General features: G+C 45.2%; 1 protein-coding gene across 1 annotated transcript in view; it reads left to right on the forward strand.

Annotated features, from left to right (window-relative positions):
- Positions 1-16,451, forward strand: part of LOC143029588 (zinc finger protein 704-like) — a 202,424-nt gene that overhangs the window by 42,455 nt on the left and 143,518 nt on the right. The window lies entirely within an intron of this gene.

The raw sequence follows: 16,451 nt of genomic DNA on the forward strand, positions 1-16,451 counted from the left end.
ATAGTCCCATTGGGTCAGTTTGGCTCCTGAGGTTTGTGTCCCTTCTCATGATGACGATATGGTTTAACGTCACACACTCCTCCCTATCGGGAGGCTAGGACGGTGCCCCTCACAGAGGGCTTTGTAGTGTGGTGGCAGGATTCGAACCCCCCTCATCTCGACCTTCGCCGCTATTAACGACTCCCTAACCCGCTCAGACAGTGAACTTCTCATAATGAAAGAAGTGATTTCGAGACCACCTCTGCCATTGCGGATGAAACGAGAGCTACGTGGGGTAGCCGGAACTTGGTTAGTTTAGATCTACTAAGCTGTGTCTTTGTATCAGGAAGTGAATTCTTACTCTCGAATACAAAACTGTGAGGACTATTGCCGCCAGCAGAAGACGGTCATGTGCAACGGTGCTCGTCGTTTAGGCGTCTCAGTGGCGGCAATTAGCGAGGGCAGAGGAGGATGTCAGGTAAAAAGGGACGGTTGACTTTTATGTTAAAGTCCTACAGAAAGGACAAAAGGACGAAACGCCACGGCCTATCAGTTGGCCCTTTCGCACATTAGGGTTGATTCACACTATCGGTCCGGTCGCGCTCCACTCTCGGTCTGCTCTCGGTTCTGAGGCATTCACACGTACGGTCCGCTCTCGCTCCCGTCATCGCCCCTCCCTCGATACCAGTAGAAGTCTTACCATCAGTTACGAAGGAAGTGTGACTTTTCTGACGCCGAGTTGGCAATATTCGCTATTGCAATTGATGAAGAAGAAGAAGAAGAAGGAAAACAAAATAGAAAAAGAAAGAGATTGTGGGTTCATCCTATGTTGCAAGATAGGAAGACTGAAGGAGAATTTCATACTCTGTATCCTCGTCTTATTGATGATGAGAGTAAATTCCACAGCTATTTCAGAATGAACAAAGGAACATTTGAGAAAATACTATCCAAAATTGAGGATGACTTGAAATGTACAAGAAGATGCTGCACTTCCTGGCACTGATGTGCTTGCACCATACGTTATAGTGGGAGATGAGGCTTTCCCGCTGAAGAGAAATTTGATGAGGCCCTACCCAGGTTCACAGACTGAACATAAGGTAGAGAAGAGGATTTTTAATTATAGATTATCTAGAGCCAGGAGGATAGTTGAGTGCACATTTGGTATTCTAGTGCAAACCTTCAGAATATATTTAAGGAAACTTAAAGCTATGACTTCTAACGCTAATGCAATCATTACAACAACATGCATACTTCACAATCTGATACACCCAAATGCTGTTGCATTACCAGATACTGTTGTCATGCCTCCATCAAACACAGTACGTCCAATGAGAGGAAGAGGGGGAAATGCTACAAAGGAGGTTTTTGGCGCGAGAGAAACACTGAAAGATTATTTCAGCTCCCCAGCTGGTTCAATGCCTTGGCAAAATGATAAAATATAAGTAGACAAACAAACTTGTGTAGGAATATTTGTTGAGTGAGCTAAGGAGATGCATTTCCGCAGTGGATAATAGGTTGTTATTATACATATGGAATTTCTTTCTTCGGTTAATAATATGTATTTTTTTCTCTCAGTACCTTGGCAATATGATAAGTATGCAAACATTATCACTGTAGTGCAGCGAAGTCAGGTCATACAGCTCTGGTTTACCTTTTGACTAATTCTATTAGCATTTCATCTAAATCCACAAAATTAAAGTAAGTTTTGTAGGTTATATTTTATTCAGTTGGTGCTTACGAATATCCTCGCTGTATGGATTGTCATTGTATCAGTGACAATTAAAAAGAAAATGTATTTTTATCATTTTTCTAACTTTCTCATGATCCCATTGTGGTGTTTCCTTTGGATTATCCATGGTTTGGTAGGACAGAAGGTAACACTACTTGCTTATATGAAGGCTGAATCTCGACTGGAGTGGAGCAGGAGGAGCAGGACCGTGGCAACTGAGTTCACACTGGCGCTCACGGTCCAGTCTCGCTCCAGTAAAAATATCTTTTGACGGAACCGTGACCGGAGCGAGACTGGAGCGAGAGCGCCAGTGTGAATGCTTCCATTGAAATTAATGAGACAATATTGGACCGGACCGAGAGCATACCCCTAAGGGTTGATTCACACTATCGGTCCGGTCGCGCTCCACTCTCGCTCCGCTCCGGTTCTGAGGTATTCAGGGTTGATTCACACTATCGGTCCGGTCGCGCTCCGCTCTCGGTTCTGAGGTATTCACACGTACGGTCCGCTCTCGTTCCCGTCATCCCCCCTCCCTCGACACCAGTAGAAGTCTTACCATCAGTTACGAAGGATGTGTGACTTTTCTGACGCCGAGTTGGCAATAATCGCTATTGCACTTGATGAAGAAGAAGAAAAAAAATAGAAAAAGAAAGAGATTGTGGGTTCATCCTATGTTGCAAGATAGGAGAATTTCATACTCTGTATCCTCGTCTTATTGATGATGAGAGTAAATTCCACAGCTATTTCAGAATGAACAAAGGAACATTTGAGAAAATACTATCCAAAATTGAGGATGACTTGAAATGTACAAGAAGATGCTGCACTTCCTGGCACTGATGTGCTTGCACCATACGTTATAGTGGGAGATGAGGCTTTCCCGCTGAAGAGAAATTTGATGAGGCCCTACCCAGGTTCACAGACTGAACATAAGGTAGAGAAGAGGATTTTTAATTATAGATTATCTAGAGCCAGGAGGATAGTTGAGTGCACATTTGGTATTCTAGTGCAAACCTTCAGAATATATTTCAGGAAACTTAAAGCTATGACTTCTAACGCTAATGCAATCATTACAACAACATGCATACTTCACAATCTGATACACCCAAATACTGTTGCATTACCAGATACTGTTGTCATGCCTCCATCAAACACAGTACGTCCAATGAGAGGAAGAGGGGGAAATGCTACAAAGGAGGCTTTTGGCGCGAGAGAAACACTGAAAGATTATTTCAGCTCCCCAGCTGGTTCAATGCCTTGGCAAAATGATAAAATATAAGTAGACAAACAAACTTGTGTAGGAATATTTGTTGAGTGAGCTAAGGAGATGCATTTCCGCAGTGGATAATAGGTTGTTATTATACATATGGAATTTCTTTCTTCGGTTAATAATATGTATTTTTTTCTCTCAGTACCTTGGCAATATGATAAGTATGCAAACATTATCACTGTAGTGCAGCGAAGTCAGGTCATACAGCTCTGGTTTACCTTTTGACTAATTCTATTAGCATTTCATCTAAATCCACAAAATTAAAGTAAGTTTTGTAGGTTATATTTTATTCAGTTGGTGCTTACGAATATCCTCGCTGTATGGATTGTCATTGTATCAGTGACAATTAAAAAGAAAATGTATTTTTATCATTTTTCTAACTTTCTCATGATCCCATTGTGGTGTTTCCTTTGGATTATCCATGGTTTGGTAGGACAGAAGGTAACACTACTTGCTTATATGAAGGCTGAATCTCGACTGGAGTGGAGCAGGAGGAGCAGGACCGTGGCAACTGAGTTCACACTGGCGCTCACGGTCCAGTCTCGCTCCAGTAAAAATATCTTTTGACGGAACCGTGACCGGAGCGAAACCGGAGCGAGACTGGAGCGAGAGCGCCAGTGTGAATGCTTCCATTGAAATCAATGGGACAATATTGGACCGGACCGAGAGCGGAGCGGGAGTGGAGCGCGACCGGACCGATAGTGTGAATCAACCCTAAGGCAGTAGGGGTATGCCAGTGGTTCGTTCTAGCTGGAACGGGAGATTCAAAACATGAGATCCTCGTACAAATGTTTCGAAGTGCGAGGCTACTCTGATTTACGAAAACAGAGAAGAGAGGTGTATCACGCTGCGATGTGTTTTTTTTTCGTGTGTGAATAAATTTTCGAAAAATTTGTCATGATCTACGAATTTTATTTTCATGTTGGCAGCATATAAGGTTCAGTCGTGGGGTGACATCTGGTGACTTGTTTGCCACTTTTGGTAACAACTGGTGACCCCTTTGCCAATTTTGGTGACATTCCCAAGGTGGTGAGGGGGCTGGGTTAGTAACAGGAGGTGGGATGGGGGGGCGTCATTGGGGGTGACTGCGGTGACGGTGACAGATAATGCGGGATTGAGGTGATTGGCATGGCGGCTTGTCATGTGGTGATAAGAATGAAAGATGGTACAAGGAGATATCATAGAGGGCGGGGCGGGTCGCGCCGGTTCATTTCCTTGTAATATCTCCTGTCTTCATTGTCGTCCCATCCTCCTCCTGCTCATGACATTTTATTTTCTTTCGTTTCCTCCTCGTTTCGTCTCCATATCACTTTTCCCTTTTCCCATGTTAAAGTCTGCTGATGTTTGGGAATAACTGTTGGGCACAAGTCATACTTTTGTTGGAATTAGGGATGGGAATAGAAGAGTGTCTAACCAAAATATTTAGTGACGGGTGTTGGGGTAGGGACTCTGAGGGAATTGGTGTCCGGTAAGATGGGATCGGCCATGGAGGATAGGGACGAGGAGGAAGGAACAGGCGTGGGAGGAAGTGATGGGGAGGAGGTGATTATGATTAGGGAAGATGGGATAGATTGGTGTTAGAGATGATGCTGTTTTGGAGAAGACAATATGTTCTAGGGATCAGAAGAGGTGGACCACTGGAGAGGAGCTGGTAGGTTAGGGTAGGGCGGGGCGGGGTGGGGACGTGGAGCGGAGGAGGGCTGTTGTATTGTGGGAATAAAACTGTCTCGCAGCGGCTGGTGTCCAGGCAATCGGCGGATACTATTTTCCACCTTCCCCCTGCACCTGTTCCTCCTCCTCCTCCTCCTCCTCCTCCTCCTCCTCCTCCTCCTCCTCCTCCTCCTCCTCCTCCTCCTCCTCCTCCTCCTCCTCCCTCTTCTCCTTCCATCTCCCTTTATCTCTTTCCCCTACTTACCGTCTTCCTCCACTTCTTCCTCCTTTTCTTCTTCCTCTTTCACTTCTTCATCCACTTCTTCCTACTTCTCTTCTTCCTCCTCCACTTCTTCCTCCTTCTCTTCTTCCTTCTTCACTTCTTCCTCCTTCTCTTCTTCCTTCTTCACTTCTTCCTCCACTTCTTCCCACTTCTCTTCTTCCGCCACTTCTTCCTCCACCATCTTTTCCATTTATTTTCCTGCTCTTCTCCCTCTTTTTCCTTCTCCAGTTCTCCTCTCCCTCACATCTCCATCTTCTTTTCCTCCTCCTCCACCTCCAACTTCCTCATCGCTTCAATCTCGTCACCAGGATTACAATCATTGTAGTTAATTCTTTCTCATATAAACTTATTTTTTATTTTGTTACTGTCATCATTATCCGTGTTATTGTATCCATTGTTTTAACCCAGTATTATATTTTGTATTTTCTATTAATATTTATTATTAATATTGGTAACAGTAGTGTAGTTACAATTGCAGATAATTGGTAATCGTGGTGTTCTCCATTTCGGAGTTAGCATTGCAATTGTACCTACAGTTATAAGTGACTGCCTCTCGTCACGTATGCAGTAGTCGTGATCTCGCTAGTAGCTGGACTCGTGTATTTTCATCACGTTTGCAGGTATAACCGTTCAAGGCCTGACTGTATTGCGATAACACTTTATAGGACGGTTGTGAGTTTAGGGAAGTTAGGTGAATGTCCACAAGTACAATTGCACGGGAAATGTAACAAAAGTATATTCTAGATCAAATTACCGCTCATTTCTCTAGTCCGCGCGAATTTAGCTACCGGAGCGCATGCGTCAACTTTCACTTGAAACCAAGCGCGGGAAAGGTCTGTGAAGCAGATGCAGGGCGAAAGTCGGTTACTTGCAGGAGAGCGCAGGGTCGGGATGGGTTGTGACCAGGGGGTAGGTCCCAACAAGGTCTAAATAGTATATGGACCTTGGGTCCCAAGAGGCATTCTTTAGCCCTACGGCTCGAGAGACGTAGATATCTACGTAGGGAGGAGTAGGAGGAGGAAGAGGGTGATGTTGGTGGGACGAATAGGGCAGGGAGGGGCAGTTCCGAGCGAAGAGCAAAGCAGCTGTAGAAAAACGCACTCAGCGTGAGCCAGTTGGGGTGATGTGGGGAGGGAGATGGCGAAGAGGACGATGAAGGAGGACAGGGGGCGTGAGAGAAGGCGGAAGAGGAGGAAGCAAGAAAGAAGGTGAAATGAATCGAAGAAGGCCTTGGCTAGAGGCCAGGGAGGGACGGAGGGAGGAGGGAGAAATGGTGGTCACATACCAACAAAGACTTGCAACGGTAGCAGGGAGTTAAGATTCCCCACCTTCTTTACTTACTTCGCTGAATCCTTCCTCCGTAGGCGCCTTCATTGGCAAGGCGTTTCTTTTATTTTTCACTTCTTTCATCATAGGTTAGAGATTTTCCCATATTGTTTCATTTTTTTTCTAATTAGCTCGTTATCAATCCGGACTTGCTTACCTTATACTTGTTGATCATTCTTTTATTTTCTGTAAGTGAATCGTTATGACTTTCTTTTCCGTCTGAGGTACTTAGCTGAATCCTTCTTCCGTGCTGTTTCTCTTATTTTCAACTCCTTTCATCATAGGTTAGAGATTTTACCACATTGTTTCATTTTTTTCTTCTAATTAGCTCGTTATCAATCCGGACTTGCTTACCTTATACTTGTTGATCATTCTTTTATTTTCTATAAGTGAATCTTTATGACTTGCCTACCTTATACTTGTTCATTCTTTTATTTTCTATAAGTGAATCTTTATGACTTTCTTTTCCGTCTCAGATACTTAGCTGAATCCTTCTTCCGTCCTAGGTGCCTTCTTTGGCATATTGTTTCCTTTTTTTCTAATTAGGTCGTTATCAATCCGGACTTGCTTACCTTATGCTTATTGATCGTTCTTTTATTTTCTATAAATGAATCTTTATGACTTTCTTTCCCCTGACATGATTGCAATATTTGCTGTGGGCTGTTCTCCTAAATCTTCTTCCTGTTGTTTTTTCAATCTTCACTTCCTTCTTTTCTTCCTGTTCTCGCCTACCTCCTCTTCTTTTTTTCTTCTTCCCCTTCGTCCTAGTCCTCATTTTCCTCCTCTTCCTCCACCATTTTCCCCCTTTCTTTTTCGTCCTGCTCCTCTTCCCCTTCCTTTCTTCCTCTCATCCTCTCCTCCTTTCTTCATCTCCCTTCTCCCTTTCCTCCACTTTCCTCCCCATTTCCTCCTCCTCGCCTTCTCTTCTCCCCTCCTGTCCTCCGCTCTCTCCTCTCATTTTTAATCTTCCTTTCTCCTCTCTTCTCCACTTCTCTCCTCTCTTGCGTCCCTCCTCCTCCTTTCCTCCCTTCCTCCTTCCCTTCTTCCTTCCCTTGTCCTCCTCTTTACTTTTTGCTCTCCTGTCTCACTTTCCTCCCCCTCTCCTGTTGTATTCCTCCTCTCTTCTCCTCCTTGAGCACCCTCTTCTTCCTCATCATCTTCCCTCTACTCTTCTTCCTCCATTCTCCCTCCTCCTCCTCCTCCTCCTCCACTTCCTCCTCCTCCTCCACCTCCATCTGTTCCTCCACCTCTGCCATTGGCCACCAACCTCACCGACGTCCTGCACCTCCTCTGATTCTCTCACTTTCCTCTTTTTCGAAATATCTGTTTCCCCATCCTGTTTCTTCTCCCTTCTATCATTTTTCTTCCTTTCCATTTCCTCCAAAACTTCATCTTGCGGATTAACTCAATGATTGCTTGTTAGTTTGCTTTACAAATATTGGATGAGATTTTGTCGTATATTTTCTTTGTATGATTTCAAAGTACGTTATTGTTGTCTTTCCTATAGTTTCAGCCAATATGATTTCGTATAGCCCTTTAATCTGACAATTTCACAAAGAATTTCATATATTGTGTATGTGTGTGTATGTGTGTGTGTGTGTGTGTGTGTGTGTGAGAGAGAGAGAGAGAGAGAGAGAGAGAGAGAGCATGCGTGCGTTTCAAACAGTGTCACATGACAAATCCATCTCAAAATTTCCCAGAAGTTTTGCCTCCCAACAAATTTGCTTTATAGTTTCGCAAACATTTTCATCATTCTCACTAATTCGCCCAACAATTTCACTCACATTTTTTTTTTTACCTGATGGATTCACTGCGATTTAATCGAACAGGTTCTCAGTAGTCTGCATAGTAATTTTGCTTTGGTAACCAGCCTGTTTCCCTCCCATCGGATGTTGGTATGGATAAGATTTTGGATTTTACGATCTCCCACCACATATGTATACGGTTACTAAATTAGATATTATCGGTAACGAATACCAACAGTGCTAATTAATCCTAAAATGATTAATTTTATACATTACCCACCTGAGGGTACCATGCTTGTTGTAATTATTTTTACTAAATTAGATGAGGTGTCTGAGAAGTATGGTGGGGGTTACTAGGCTGGATAGAGTGAGAAATGAGGAGGTGAGAAGGAGAACAGGGGTGAAAAAGGATTTGGGAGATAGGGTTGATGAAAGAATATTAGGATGGTTTGGACACATGGAAAGAATGAGTGAAGAAAGACTAGTAAAAGAGGTATGGAGGGCAGATGTGGAGGGAGTGAACATGAGGGGACGTCCTAGGATGAGGTGGATGGATGGGGTGAAGGGGGCTTTGGGGAAGAGGGGAATGTCTGTTGAGGAAGGAAGGGAGAGGACGGAAGACAGAGGTGAGTGGAGAATGGTTGTATATGGATGATGTGATTGCATGAGGAGGAATGGGCGGGGGTGGGTGGGGGGGGTAGTATGTGTGAGTAAATTTTGACTCAGCCCGAAGGGATTTCTCCCCGTCCTCTCCTTATATGCAAGGGGGGACGGAGAGGGGGGGTCGCCGATTAAATGAAGCGGCCTTGCTGTGGATGTGCTGTGTCTTGCGACACTGCTTCTGACCCAGGGCGGTGGGCAGGGTGCAGGGATGACCCGTCATCCAGGAGGTGCTCAGATGAAAGGGAGGGTAGGAGGGGTGTGGAGTGTATTTAGAGATGAAATGGGTGGGAGTGTTTTTATGCCTTTCTCTTTTTGGCTACCTCCCTTGGAAGGGGGAAAAAGCCTTGGTATATGTATGTATGTAGATATTGTCGGTAACGAATACTAACAGTGCTAATTAATCCTAAAATGATTAATTTTATACATTACCCACCTGAGGGTACCATGCTTGTTGTAATTATTTTTGCTAAACAACTTTGCTTTTATGTTTGTTTTTCATTAGAGTTCTATCCGTTGAAGGGTAAGGCACTATCGAACGTGCATTTTTTTAACGTTTTGTTTTTATTTATTCATTTATTTATTTATTTAATATCTATTTATTTATATATTTATTTATTTTTACGTTACTAGGTTTCGGTGCGAAAGACCGCCATTTTTGTCGTCTTTACAAACGTCAACCGTCAACACATCTGGTTATTATCGAGATGGTTTCTACCTGTGGAGTTTGTGCTCTGGTTCCATATGAAGTAATTGAATGTTGTTATCAAAAACTATTCCAGCCTTGATTTATTCTTCCTTGTTTAAGGTAAACATATAATTTGGTCAGATTTTGTGATTTATATTTTAAATTCACGTCAGACACATGAAAGGGGGGGGGGATGAGGAAAACGACGATGCCATTTCTTCAGTTGCATTTCCTAGTTTAGTTTAGGTCAGGAGAGAATAAGACTATTCCCGTCCGAAAATAATAATTTTCAAAACGAAATTGCTCTTCAGTTCGTTGACATTCATGCTAAATGTTGTCTAAAAAATCATTGGTACTGATTTTATCATTAGTTTCCATATTTTTCTATACCCAGTGATAAAATATGATTATTTACTTGGCTGCACCTGTATTGCCCACGCAGTTAAGTGACGCAGGTGCATGCACACCTGTTATCCCACGGAGTCGTCTCGGCATTAATCCGACTGCTCACATCCTACGTCCTCCTTGCCTCTTTCCACTTCCCTCGACCTTCAGTGAGTGCTGCTACACGCCCCCACCCAATTTGCCTCTACGGGTCCCCCCACCCCCAGGTGTCGCAAGATCGACCTGATTGTACACAGTATCTAGTCGGCACCCACTCACTCTCCCTTCCCACCCTCTCCTCCCTCCCTGAACCTTGCTCCAGTTTTGGTGTTCCTGCCCATATACTACAACAAAGACCTTGTGCTGAGAGGCTAAATCTCGAGTGTTAGGTGTATATGCGTTTGTTTGTATATATTGCATCACAAGAATGAAAAGAATCTTCATGCACCTTGCACGTGACGTTCGGATATTTTTTCAATCTTGATATTTGTTCTTTTTTTTGGGGGGGTGAGGCATAGTCAGATTTATACAACACATTAGATATATTTATTTGAAAATATCACAATCTAGTTTTAGAGGGTAGGATAAATAGTTACAATTTTTCGTGATTACGCTGTGCTTACATAAAAATCATGATAAATGTGTTTCTCTCGAATATTATAAGTAAATAGATAAATAAATAAATGAGTAATATGTGGGAAATATTAAGGGATTCTGTAGCACAAAAAAAAAAAAAAACGGACGAGCTCGAAGTAGTGCATCGTCGTTCATTACACCCTCCTTGTGTCCCATGCACAACCTTAAAAGGCGTGCATGCAGCCATCTCGCACGTGATGCGGTGGCTGAGGGAATATCACTGCCAAATGTGAGTAGGTCAGGCAGAGGACTTGCATGGCTGTCTATCCTAGTGCCAGAGATAGATAGGGGAAATATTTTTTGTGAGTTATTTTTATCCCGGTGCTGAATCGTTGTGTTTGAGGAAAGCCACGGGAGGTGGATACTGAAGAGAGCACATTGGGTGTGGCTTTCGCGGGAGGGATTAAAGTGATGAAAATGGCCTGGCGGTAGTCTAAGGTAAGGAACGAATCGCAGTTGCAGCGAAGTATTTTCATGGGTAGAATACGAATGCGAGGTTGCAAGCCGGATGATCGAGAGTAAATTCGGTAGAATGGGTCGGAATGAGTATAATAATTGTGAGCACCGAAGTGTGTGTGTGTGTGTGTGTGTGTGTGTGTGTGTGTGTGTGTGTGTGTGTGTGTGTGTGTGTGTGTGTGAGAGAGAGAGAGAGAGAGAGAGAGAACTGTTTCATTCTGACCTCGATCCGGTGATCCAGATCACATCAGTAACATCGAGGCTGCCGTGGCCACGCCTTCGTTTAACGTTTATTTGGAAAGCGACGGTCATTTTCGCACTCTCCGTTTCATCTTCATATACCGGGAGTAGCTATGCAGTTGATAACGTGATCGATTCCACGCACATAGGCACCCACGTGTCACAATCAGAGAGATGACATGAAACAATCGTTTGGTAATTAACGTCGCTAGCCTAGCCAGCCAGTTCGCACAATCGAGGACTCCGCGGCATCTGTGACGTCACGTCACGGTGTGCTTGCCTCCCGCCTTCCCGTGACAAGTGTTCCGGTTGTTGTGATCGTGTAATGTAGGAACCAATGCCGCTCGATAAAATGGCGGTTCAGTGTAGCTGGCAAGTTATCATTTGGACTCAGGTGTGACAGGCATGTTTTAGCAGTATCAAATTCCATGATTGGCAGTGTTGGCGAATTTGGGTCGCGTAGCGGGAAGGTAATTGTGGTCAAGACGGGAAATGTAACATGGAGATGGCTTATGATGTTAGTTAAGTTAATGTTAGTTAATGCTGATTTTAGTTAAGCTAGCTGGCAGTGATGTGAGTGTGGGAGTGACGGAGGTGACAACTACAATGATGTAAATGGTGCTGTTGATGTCGCAAAGGGTGCGAACAACGGTAGTGATGCAAGTCTTATGTGGCGTCGGTGGTAAAGCGGTTGCTGATAACTCTTGTGGTGTAGGTAGCCATATGCAACGTAACAAATTGTACTGGTGTTGGAAACAACCGTCAGTGTGTGTGTGTCTCTTTTCGAGACAGCGTGTGTGTGTGTGTGTGTGTGTGTGTGTGTGTGTGTGTGTGTGTGTGTGTGTGTGTGTGTGTGTGTGTGTGTGTGTGTGTGTGTGTGTGTGTGTGTGTGTGTGTGTGTGTGTGTGTGTGTGTGTGTGTGTGTGTGTGTGTGTGTGTGTGTGTGTGTGTGTGTGTGTGTGTGTGTGTGTTTTATTGATGGATAATAGTTGTTACTGGCAATGATGTAGTGAAGGGGCTGGTACTATTGATGGTGGTAGCTTGGCGGTGTTGGTGTTATCAGCATCATTGGTGTTGCTAACGATAGTTTTGCCGCTCTCCATTGTCAAGGCTGCCAGCAGCGAAACTTGGTGTGTCCTCTGTATGTACACAAACAGGAGGAGGAAGGGGAGTGTGGGGGAAGGAGAGGAGGAGACCTTGGAAGCGGGGAGTGCGTATATACACGTAACTTCACACATCCCCACCCTCCACCCACCCCAGTCGGGCTCACGGTCCCATGACGCAAACCCAAGTTCTTGATTAGCACAATAGTAACGCGCTTGTCTCGTAATTATGTGGCCAGCAGATCAAGCCTAGCCCAGGCCCGTGAACTTAAGCTGTTTACTTGGGGAGGTTATTGCCGTGGCTGGGCACTACGGTGGGGAGGGGGAGGGTGCTTGAGGTGTAATGGTGACTTGGTTTAATTGGCCACACCCGGAACAGAGGCTTGCCTCGGCTGACGGTCGGAAGCTTACCGTGGCGACTGTTCGAACCCTCGTCGTGGCGCAGAGGTTAGGAAAGGCATCCACTTTGAGTAATGGCTCCCGACAGCTGGTCACCTCAGGAACTGGGCACATCAGCTTCCTCCGGGTACCATCACTGCAGTGGTGTAATGCCGTGGACAACACCGTCTCTCCTGCGTTCATGTATGAACAGTTCTGGACCACAGACGAGGTGAGGTCCGAGCGGGTACCAGCCCCGCTAACCACGAAAGAAAGAAAGAAAGAAAAAAACGTTTCTATTGCCCGGATGATGTTTCTGATGTTACGCCCTTGCACGCGCCAAGACGTTGGCATACATTGTCCTGCCTGGGCCCACCCTACATTGTGGCGGACCGGTCGACAGTAGACAGGAAGGATCAACCGGACACGTGCCTTTTTTCGCAAGCGAACGAAAGCAGTGGGATGCTGGCCATCATGATAGAAACCATGATCACAGTCTATAACAAATATGTTGCCAAGTTGTCCTCCTTAGCTTGTTACCGATATTCTGAGTGAATTCTAAAGAATTAGATTGCGCGCGCACACACACACACACACACACACACACACACACACACACACACACACACACACACACACACACACACACACACACACACACACACACACACACACACACACACGGCCCGCAGGTGGTTAGCATTCTGATCTCTCACGACATCTCACGCGGGAGGTCCGAGATTAAACTCCGCATAGGGCAGCTTCGTTAAATATGCAAGCCTATTACTGTCCCTTTAGCGCAAGGGGATGGATATTTGCGCATGGTGAAGGTTACGTCATTGCCTGTAAATCGGTCTATATTCAAAGGCTGAGCTCTCATCCCTGAGCTTGATAGCTGTCGATCACGTGTTCAGCTTGGTCCAAAACCATTGTGCATATCTCTCTCTCCTCTTCTCTTCGCTTCGTACATTTATCTTTCCTCTCCCTCCTTGTTTTCTACTCTACTCTCTTCTCTCTTTTCTCTCTTTTATATCCATTATTTTCTCTCCTTCTTTTCTGTCCTCTCAACCCCCCCTTCTCCTTCTTTCATCACTCTCTTCTTACGTTTCCTTTTGTTTTCTTTCTCTGCTCTCTCTGCTATTTCTTACCGCTCTCCTCCTTTATCCCATGCTCTCTTTTCTCCCCCTCCCCCTCTCTTCCATTTTCCTCTCTCTCTCTCTCTCTCTCTCTCTCTCTCTCTCTCTCTCTCTCTCTCTCTCTCTCTCTCTCTCTCTCTCTCTCTCTCTCTCTCTCTCTCTCTCTCTCTCTCTCTCTCTCTCTCTCTCTCTCTCTCTCTCTCTCTCTCTCTCTCTCCCTCCCTCCCTCCCTCCCTCCCTCCCTCCCTCTCTCTCCCTTTTTCTCTTAATTTCTCCTATTCCCTCACATGCACTATCACGCGCGCGCACACACGCACGCAGACACGGGCCCGTCCCCGCATTTCTCTCACGTAAATAACTGCATTGCTTCGGGTTGCCAACACTGCAAGGACGTGCAGCGCGAACGCAACATGAGAGCAGCAGAACTTAGCTCGTGCATGGCGGACGAGGGCCGCTGTTTTTATCGTGACCAGCATTGTCGTCATCATTACAGTTATCATCATGATCACATGATCATTATCTTTAATCCTACAGGTAATGGTTTTACCTTGTTAATGCCACCAGCGCTATCGTTAGCATTATCAGTATCAGTAGCATGATCATCATCGTCGTCATCCCATGAACAGATCAGCTTTAAACGATGGCATGACGTCATATTTTGCTCGTGACGTAGGCCGGGCGTGACGTCACGCCTCACCTGCCTCAACCTCTCCCCCCACCACCACCACGCCCACACACGCGCGCGCGCGCGCGCGCACACACACACACACACACACACACACACACACACACACACACACACACACACACACACACACACACACACACACACACACACAGAGGGAGAGAGAGAGAGAGAGAGAGCGAGCGGCTTAGCAAACCGTTCGCACTCCTCACGGTCACACATTGAATGTGGAGGGAAAAAAACAAAACAAAGATGGATGGGCCAGATGAAGGTATTCCTGGGTGGATTAATGGCACGACGGCTGTGGCTGCTGCTGCTGCTGCTGCAAACGTGCTTTAGATGTTGCTATATTATATCTTCACTTTTCCTCACTCTTCCGCGTCACCATTCTCCTCTTGCCCCCAGCTCGCCCCTTCTCCCGTCGTAAAAACATAAGAAAGAACGTAAGAATGAAGGAGACTGCAAGAGACCTTAAGGCCTACACTGTACGTTCGCCTCGTTCACTTTGCCAGCCTTTCAACTGTTCCCGTCGACCTATTTTCCCAATCGTCTCATTATCCCCTCATCCATTCTCTCTCTCCTCGTCCCCACTTTCCTCTCTTCCTTTCTTCCCCCTCTCCCTTCCCCTCCTCCGTTTAACTCCTCTCTCTCCCTTCTCCTTCTCTCTTCTCCTTCTTCCATTCTCACCTCTTTCCTCCTCCTTCTTTCCCCTTATCCTCTGTTTTCCTTCTCCTTTCCCCACTCATCTCCCCCATTGTCCTTCCTCTCCCTTCTCCCTCTTTCTCCTCTCCCTTTCTCCTCTCCCTTACTCCTCTCCCCCTCTTCTCTTCCCCTTTTATCTCTTTTTCTCACTTCCCCTTGTCTCACCTTCCTTTCTTGCCCCCATCGATCCACCCCTCCTTCTCTTCATGTCTTTCCTTCTCCCAAGCCCTTTCTCCATTGTGACCTACACTCCATCAATTTTCCCACGTCCCTCCTCCCAGTTCCCTCCTCCCTCCCACAAGACCGTCATTCATCCGCATGATTCATGAATCAAAGTAGAATTTTTTTATTAATGATCAGGAACAGTATTCTAAAGGGAGTGTGGCAGCATGCCGTCATACTCCCACATACTTGACCTCTCATGAGGTCTTAAAATGTTTATTACATTTCACCACACTGAGGTATTGACTGCGCACATGCAACCAGTAATTCAGGGACAGTTTTGGGGGCGCCCCTACGGATCAGAGGCGTCTAAGTTGGATTTTAAAATCTCGTAGAGGAATGATTAAACTTTTTTACTATTGTTGTCCCTCCATTATGCTATCCCCGTGAGCCATTCCTTTACCGCTTCTATGACTTCCTTATCCCCTGTGGTGGCGGAAGAATTTTGCCACCGTGTTTCTCATGTATCTCGTAAAAGGCAGCTAACTGGGATAAAGCGAGGGGTCTTGGAACCTCCACTCTGTATGTCCCTCCTAATTAAAACGAAGGACATGTGGTCTGGAAGGGCTCCCACCAGAACCCCAATGATTGGGTCATTAAGTGTGTGTGATTGTGCTACAGATGAAAATAAGAGGGGGATGTTTGTGAGAAGGAAGATGAATGTGTTAGCACTGAGTGAGACTAAATTGAAAGGGAGGGGTGGGTTTGAGTTTGGGAACATGGTGGGGAGGGTGTCAGGAGTTATGATCAGATAAGGGAGGGAGGGAGTGGCTCAGCTGATAAGTGATGAGGTAGGAAACTTTCAGGGAGTCCGCAAATTATGTCTTTAAGTTTGCGGATGACATTACTCTTGTTTCGGAAAGCGCAGAAAACTGGCAAGATATGCTGAGTGATATGAACCAAGAAAGTCTCATTGTAGGTTAGGAGATTGATAAAAGGAAACCAGTAACCTTCAAGTAAAAGAAAAAATAAAGCGGTTATAATCGATAGCGAGTGTTTGGAGAAGTTGAGGAGTATAATTGTATAGCCCAGGTGTTGAAACTGACTAGAAATCATGGAAATGAAATAAAAAGTATTGTATTACAATTGGTTGGAAAATAATTGGTAAATATAAGATTGAGAGGCCGTCTTTGTCCCAAAGACAAGGATAAGGCCATTATGTAATGCCAGCTGTAATGCAAG

Source organism: Oratosquilla oratoria, chromosome 11 (genome assembly GCF_046742065.1).
Source record: "Oratosquilla oratoria isolate Oo_2021 chromosome 11, ASM4674206v1, whole genome shotgun sequence".
Classification (NCBI taxonomy): domain Eukaryota; kingdom Metazoa; phylum Arthropoda; class Malacostraca; order Stomatopoda; family Squillidae; genus Oratosquilla; species Oratosquilla oratoria.